We start from the raw sequence: 8,882 nt of genomic DNA, 5'->3' as shown, positions 1-8,882 counted from the left end.
GACCAAAACCCATGGCAGGATTGAGGCAGAACATGAAGGATCTTGCCCACATGCTCAGCGTCTCACTGATCACCATATTTGGGGTCAGGACAGAATTTTCCTCCAGGTCAGATTGGCAGAGACCCTGGGTTGGGTTTGCGTTTTTTTGCCTTGCTCTGCACCATCACTTGCAGGTTTAAATTAGTGTAAACGGTGGATTCTCTGTAACTCAAAGTTTAAATCATGATTTCAGGACTTCAGTAACTCAGCCACAGGTTGGAGATCTATTACAGGAGTGGGTGGGCGAGATTCTGTGGCCTGCAATGTCCAGGAAGTCAGACTAGATGATCATGATGGGCCCTTCTGACCGTGAGATCTATGTCTATATTTTCACAAGTAATTGGGCTTCCGCCAAAGAAAAGTGATATTTCCACTCCTTCCAGAGCAAGCCAGATCCAGGGTCTCAGATCCCCTTATTTACTCGAACTAAGGATTACTCCCTTTTATCCCTGAAATCTCAATATATTGAGGTATACATCCTGTGGCTTGATTTTTTTCTTATATGTGTAAGCTGAATCTCGGATGCCAACAATTTCCTTATATTATCATTGCCAAGTACCCACGGTCCAGCTCTACTGCAGATACACATTTCAAATCGCCCAGTTTAGTCAGCTGCTCCAAAGTCAAGACACACATTTCCTCCAAGCGCTGCGTGGTTGCTAAGTACTGTAAGTCACCAGTTGGCTTCTTGCCTTACTCTTAATCTTTCTACCATCCAAACCTGTGAGACTGGAGGCATATTCACTGCTGTCTAATAAACTAACGCAGGTTTTTCCTTATCTTTCCTTTCAGTCACCTCCTTTGCGTTTCTTCCCTGCTGTGCTGTTACTGAAGACATGTTGAACAGCAATTGTTTTGCTTTGTTTTGGAAGCTTGAACAGAAATGATGACACAGTTTAATTGCATTTGGAGAAACCTGTCAAACAAAATGCTGAAGCCTCCACATGATTCTTCTCCCTCCATATTCCAGAGAGCAATGGGCTATGTGGCTAGCACAGAACGCTGGAGTACCCATGAGTGTAGCAGTAACCCCAATGAATTGAAATTCAGATTGTACTGATTTATTGCTCTGCACTGAGCAGGAACAGGAGAGATGTAGAACAGTGGTCTCCAACGCGGTGCTCGCGGGTGCCATGGCGCCCACGGGGGCATCTTAATGCATCCGCGTCCTGGCCCCCAGGAGAACACCCGTCGAAATGCCACCGAATTTCAGCAGCGTTTCAGCAGGGACGCCTCTCGATGATGACGCTTGTTGCCAAGTGATGTCATTGAGAGGCGTCGCCCCGAATTTTGGCGTGGACGCTTCTTGCTGATGCCGCTTGCCGTCGACAAGTGACGTCATCGAGAGGCGTTGCTCCTGAATTTCGGCAGCGACGCCTCTCGCTGACGCCACTTGCCATCGACAAGTGACATCATTGAGAGGCATCGTGCCCGAATTTCGTCATCGAGGATTTTGACATTGAGAGGCGTCGCCGCCGAAATACTGCCGAAATTTGCGGCATTTCAGTGGGTGCTCCAGCGCCATAGTGATCCTTCGGCTGGCACCCGCCAGCCAAAAAGGTTGGGCACCGCTGATGTAGAAGGTCAAAGCCAGTTGTCCTATACGCTACATGAACAGGCAGTGCACAAGAAGCTCCCTGAGAGTGAGTCTGTCATCAAGGGAAAAGAGAACGGGGCTGAGCATTCCGAAGCAATCTCACAACAGAGATAGTAGTGTGTGTTTTTGTGGAGATATGTAGATTTTAAAGGTGAAGAGGACATGTGATTTTTAGTTAAGCACATTTATTTTTCAAGGGCAAACCATCTGAATACATCTAATTTATTGATTCCAAGTTCTAGGGAGCCAATAGAGAAAACAAATGAGAGGAAGGATGGTCTTTGGGCTAAGGCATAAAGGTTCAATTAGCAGCTCTGCTACAGACTTCCTGTGTGACCTTGGACAGATCACTTAATCTCTTTATGCCTCAGCTCCATGTCTGTAAAATGGGGATAATAGATTTTGCTTCCTACCTTTTGTCTGTCTCATGTATGTAGACTATAAGCTCTTTTTGAGGCAGAGACTGCTTTTTCCTATGTCTAAGTACAGTGCCTACCATAATAGGGCTCTGACCTGGGCTCAAGACACTACTGCAATAGAAATAAGAAACAAGACAGCAGTCATAAAGCTGTACTAAGCTCCTCCCCTTGCTAATGTACTAGTCCCCACACTCCTCATATTAGGACCATTGTTTTAAATTAGTTTGGATACATTCATATATGGATGATTTTAGACCAGGAAAGCTTTCTTTTCCCCATTGCTCTAGTCAATTCTTGTCTGACTTCCCTCAAATTTTAGTTGCAACTGTTACCATGAATTACTGAAGTTTCACATACCTCAAGAATTCTAAATAATGCCTTGCACATTTGTTTCAATGTGTTCAACTCCTCTTCCACACCCCTGATTTCCACCGAGGTGTTTATAGACCATGAGGTAGCCTGCAGCCTAGACCATGTCTTGTTCCATGTCTTCTCTGTTAGCCCTTTTCCTTAACAGACTAGTGTGCAAGAGATTAAAATGGGTATACAAGAAATGGGGACAAGCTGGGAGCTACAATCTCATGGAGAATTCATTAGCTGGATGCAAGCAATTGACATCAAAAGCCTATGAATGATTAGACCACATCAGTAGCTGCTGATTGCTTATAACATCTGATGTGTCAACTGCTGCAGAATGAGCAACAGCTATGAGCAACAGCAGCAAGTTCCCAATAAGCAAAAAATAAGCAATAGAGCTGGGGAAAGGTAAGACTCAAACCCTGAAGACACTGAAGTCATCTTTGATTCAAGTTCAGAACTAGCAGTGATCCACAAGCCATTTTATTTAGAAGGTGCAAAAAAAGGGGAAGAAACAAGCTGACTATTCATGCTTTTGTGAACATTTTTGCCTCTGAATACCCACAAACTTTTGTTCATGCTGTTTCCAGTTCAACCTAGGTTTTTGAGACAGGTCACCAGGGATACAACTACTGTTGTAATGTATGGAATAACAGCCATTCTTAAAATGACAATAACTGCAACTACAGACACAAAGAGGCTCCCATGTGGTTTGAGTTCTAGCTTTGTTTCTGCTGTTTACCAGGGACCAAACCCAGTCTGGCTTGAGAATATATTGCAGTGAACATATCATTACAGCCACTAGTTCCAGCAAATCCGTGCAAACCCTGTTTGAACTTGTGCAAATCTCTCAAAACCCAGACTCTGTTTATAAGATCTCACTGGGATTTGCCCTTTCAAACTCAAAGGTTCTTTAACCTTAGAATCTTTTTGTATTTCAGGCCTGGGTCTCCCTGCAATCTGGTTTTGAAGCAGATCTGGAAGGGAATTTGCACAGTTCTAGTAGAGGAAATAAAAAAATAAAACCAGAAGAGAGATTTCCAACACCTGTAGTCTCTTCATCCCATGTGAAGAGGTTCTGGTGTGGCCCCTAATTATGTGGGAGACACAGTGACTGTCTGCTTTTTCTCCCTGTGGCACAATCTTGTGGGCTGAGAATTGTTCAGAGTGTGTAAGGAACCCATGTCACAAACGAATGCTCATACCATAATTATCAGGCAACCCTCGCAAATATGGAACAACTGCCTTCAAATATTGCAATGAAATTTAACCACAACCCAGGCCCAGAATCTACTTACCTATCCTTTATAACGATGGAAAAACTTGATGTCATTTTACTTGCGAATCCAGATAAATTACTCCTCCTCAGTATGTAAATTGTTGCATGGTTGCAGTACAACAGTGAGAAGAGAATTGAAGACCTATCACTTCAAAAGACATTGGAGTTGACACTTGTAAAGTACCATATCATCATCTGAGCTGGGACTTCTCTACAAAAGGCGATGGAATCCAATGTCAGCTAGTGATTTATTAAAGGGATGCTTAGCAAGATCCTATAATAGAGAATGATTAAATGCGTCAGCTATTCATTCCCTGTGAGATGAGGTGGAAAGGCTGCCTCGCAGCATAGCTTGTTCCTGCTCTCCCTAGGCTCTGATTTGATTATAGACGAATAAACATAACTTGCCTGTACATAGTGATCTAAGCAACCTCAGCCTGAAGAACCAAAATAGAAAGTTACTGCAAAGACACTAGAAGGATTGGTAGGAGTTGAACCCAGGCCTACAAGGTAGCCAACAGCTCCACACTGCCCTCAGCAGTAGCTGTAACCTGGATGCTCCCTGTGGTTGCCCCTTCCAGAAGTTCCTCCTCAAGTGCTCTGAGAGAGCTGTCTTAGTGATCCCTGATTGGCTCCTTGGTCCTATATAAGCCCATGGGGTGTACCAGGAAGTGTCCAGGCAATGATGTGGATCCCTAGCTTGCTGCCATGATTGCCCTGTTTCTAATGCCTACTATTGGCCTCAGCTCTGACTTGGATTCTGACTCCTGATCAACCTGCAGAACCTCAGTGCAGACCTTAGTACCTGGTGTTGACCCTCGGCCTGATCCCTGACTGTCTCCAGCTCTGCCCTTCTGCTTGACTTTTTACCCTGATACTGTTTCTGACCCCTGGCTTCAGTTCCTGACCCTAGTCTGGCCTATCTTTGCTCAGGATCCTGACAGACACCAGTTAAACATTTAAAAGAAAAGGGTTTCTGTCACAGCTGTATTCTGCAAACATGCTTTGAAGGAAACAGTTATACTTCTCAATTTTTTTTAAATGGATTTTTCCAAAGGGGCTTCCTTTCTATTTTTCTTGTCCTTGATCTCTCTTGTGCCTTAAACAGCAGATAATTTTCCTCCTCAAATCTCTCTACTCTCTTGACTTCTGCAACAAAATGTTCTCATGATTCTCCTCATACCTTGCCTAATGGCTCCTTCAGCATTTCATTTAACATTTCCTCGTCTTCTCCTCTTTTACAATCTGTTTGTAGCTCACAGCATTATGCTGGTAATTCCTCTCTCTCAATTGTGTAATCAGTTCCCATAGGTTTGACTTCTTCCTTACATCAATGATTCTCATATCCTATATCCTTATCCTTGGCAATCTCCCATATTTTAAACCACAACTTCTATGTGGATCATTCCCAAATCTCTCTCTAAACCATACTCTGACCTGTCTTCTGTCCAACTTCAAATCTCTAAGTGTCTCAGCCATCTTCTATATGTTTTGCCACCATTTCAAATTCATTCTCTCCATAACCACCATTCACTGTTCTTTGACTTGTATTTCCAGCTCACCAGAATTATCCATTTGACAGCACTGTGGCTTCTTTTAGAACCAAATTACTTTCTCATTGATTCATATATTATACCCAAAAGAAATGCATATAAATCACTTTGCATATTGGCCTAAAGTTAGCACAGGAGAAGGACCAAATCATCATCCTCGTTATCCTAGGATGAAGAGGAGGTTTGGCTATATTTTGTCCGTGTTTCTAATGCCTGTCCACAGAAATTTCCAGCATCACAACAATTTGTCTCCCTACAGTGCCCTAGAAGGGAGCTACCATAGGACAATCCCAAATCATATACAGCATCATTTTCTTCCCACCAACTCCTACATCCTTCATCTGTCATAAAATCCACTGGGAGCAAGCCTGTAAGTGACCAACAGCATGGAGGGGTCAGAGCACCTTCAGTGTGATTTAGACAGTCTTGGAGGCCTGTGTAAATGCTGGGAGCTTTCCCAACATGCACTGCAGGCTGCACAGAATCTCTGTAGTGCTGTGTGATGCCAACCCCGTCCTGCTACTCTCCCCTTCTGCCCCCAGCCCCAGTCCCTGTGCCTGGGTTTGCATGGGGTCCTCAAGAAGGAATTTTCCTCCAGCTCAATCCAGGGCTCTTAGAGCCTCTATGTTGCTCCATCCCTTTTACCTGCCATATTTGTACTGAACTCTTTGATCTGTTGCTTCATGGAACAGCTGACTGTCTTATGACAAAATATAGCCAAACCTCCTCTTCATCCTAGGATAACGAGGATGATGATTTGGTCCTTCTCCTGTGCTAACTTTAGGCCAATATCCAGGTCTCAATATCTGTTCAAAAAACATATTTCTCCAAGGCCAAAAGACAAGGCACATGCAAAGCTCCAGAGAACAGCCCATTCTAGTAGAAAGGGAGGAAAGTGGAGAGTGAATTTTCCACAAAGCAGCTAAATAGCTTTTCTGTGCCATAGCTGAAATAAAGTTCTGTAATTGGGTCTGCAGTAAATGAAATTCCTGCAGGAAACTTTCAAAAGATTTAATTTTACTGCTTACTGAAATATCAATATGACAGTGAATAGTGTATGCTCGCCACTCTGGTCAAAAGAAGGGAAGTTTGCCAATCCACAGACCAGGATTCATCCGAAGGGGGGCCTGCTGAAACCAGAATGGCCAGATTCATCCCTGGTGTAACTCTAAGGTATATAAAACCACCACCACCCTCTCCAAATAGTGTGCAGCAGGTGAAAAGAGTCCTGTCGCAATAGCAAGTGATGTTTCATGGACTGTCAAGTCCAAACCCAGCAGCATGTATTGGACCCCCGACATGTTTGCACTGCCTGGGTATTATGCCGAATGCAAGCAAGGAGGGGAAGGCGTAAAACTACATATTTTCTGAGATTGTCTTAGAGTAGCATCCTCCTGGAATGCATTATTGCAACACCATAGACGTTGATTTAATCAAAGACAATTTTTTACCTGTCTATCAACTGTGATATCTCAGCATAAACAAATTCACATAAAGTAAATATTAAAGCCTGATTTGCTGCTGCTCTCATCCTCATTCATTTATGCGGTGCAAGGAACTCTATCATACCTGAATGGCAGTGTTTTGTACCTGCTTTTCAGAGGGGTAAATGATGACATGGTACCAAATAATGGAGGATCAGGGCTTTTAGAATGAAATCCTTGATTCTCCATCCTTTTCCTATACAGTAATAGGGTGAGTGTGTGCATTGTAAAATGTGGTTTGTTGTTCATGTTGATTTGCTGTCTTTACATAAGAACATAAGAATGACCATCCTGGGTCACACTAATGGTCCACCTAGCCCAGTATCCTGTCTTCCAACAGTGGCTAATGCCGGGTGCTTCATAGGGAATGAACAGAACAGGGCAATTATTAGGTGATCCATCCCCGTCATCCACTCCTGGCATCTGGTAGTCAGAAGCTTAGGGGCACCCAGAGCATGGAGTTGCATCCCTGACCATCTTGGCTAAAAGCCACGATGTACCAATCCCCCATCAACTTATCTAGTTCTTGTTTGAACTAAGTTATAGTTTGGGACTTCACAACATCCTCTGCCAACAGGGTCTACAGGTTGACTGTGTGTTGTGTGAAGAAGCTTCTTTTGGTCATAACTACCACCAATTAATTTCATTGGGTGACCGTGGTTCTTGTGTTATGTGAAGGCGTAAATAACTCTTCCTTTAGAGTCATTATAGTGTAAGGAGTAAGCTAAAGTGTAAGAGGTGTGGTCTATATTTTGCGCTGTACATTGTAAGATTGATGGACAGTCTACTATCTAGAATTGGTCACAAAATCCTATATTTTTTCAGTGAAAATTTTCAAGGGAAATACATTTTTGATAAAAAAATTTCACTGAATATTTTACATTTGATTAATGAAAACAAACATTGTCTCCCAGTCTTTCCCTCCACTCTGGAAAGAATGAAAAGAGGAAGGGAAATTTTTTAAATAAATATTTTTTGTTATGTAAGAAAACAAATATTTTGACTGCAATGAAAATTTTCCACAAAACTTTTGGTTTGGGTGAAAAGCCATTTTTTGCTGAAAACTTATTTCAGTGTGTGTATGAGGACATTCTACCAGCATTACTAATATCTAGATCCGAAGTGGTTGGCAAACTGCTGACAAAGAACAATCTTCAGTATCTAAACACTTCTCCGTAGACACAATCTACACAAACACCCTTAATTAATGCAGCTCTCATAGTAGGCCATGATCTAGGAGTGGGGAGAGGGGGATCCAAGAGGTAGCAAAACCAAGCCCTTGAATAGCAGTATCCGCAGTACCTGACTCACATGAAGGGAAGAATGTGACCTGTGTGCTTCCCTTATTCTATGTAAGAAGGCTGGTCTTGTCTTTTATACAGAGATGTGATACTAAGCTGAGTTCTCCCCACCTGGGCTCCAAGTGTTTCAGGTAGATCTACAGCCACACAGTTCAATACGTGACTCAAATGAATGATGATGTTGTCCAATCAGGAATTAGGTAATTTAGGCTTCTGAGTGAGGCAGGAATTGTACAGCAATTAAAGTAAGAAGGAATGACTGTAAAGAGCACAGATTCTGCTTTTAAAGCGGAGGGAGATCTCTCTGTCCTTCCCGGTTCCCCCATCTGTTTCAATGCACTTTAACCACTGGGCTTGTGTAATGGTTTCTTTAATGTCAATCGCTCTTAGTCCCCAGAATTGAGGAAATCTGTGAATACTCTTGTCAATTTTTTTGAGCAGTAGAGTATATGGGAATGTCCCAGGGTAATGAATCTAAGCAGTTTAGATAGACTATCCGGAGCAAGCAGTTCTGCTTCACTCAGTATTTCCCAGTATCCCAGTCTAAAATATTACTGAAGTGGTTAAAGAAGTTACACACTTATTTCCTATAGGCCAACAGTTAGCCATATTAATGGGTAAAAGGGTAAATAATATTTGCCAAGAGAACATGTAGTGGGGAATTAAAACTGCCAGCCATAGTGATCACACTGCCATTACTTCCATTTTCACCCTGCTGATCCTAAATGGATGCTTGTAGGTATTAGTAAAGCTATAGTTTTTTCCCCTAATGTTTCATCCATCAGATGAATTTATTTCCACAATCAAAGCTGTGTAGATTGTGAAACTTACAGGTCCATTCAGTGCTATCAAA

This window comes from Chelonoidis abingdonii, chromosome 6 (assembly GCF_003597395.2).
Source record: "Chelonoidis abingdonii isolate Lonesome George chromosome 6, CheloAbing_2.0, whole genome shotgun sequence".
In the NCBI taxonomy this organism is placed as follows: Eukaryota; Metazoa; Chordata; order Testudines; family Testudinidae; genus Chelonoidis; species Chelonoidis abingdonii.
Note: the sequence above shows the minus strand (reverse complement) of the source record.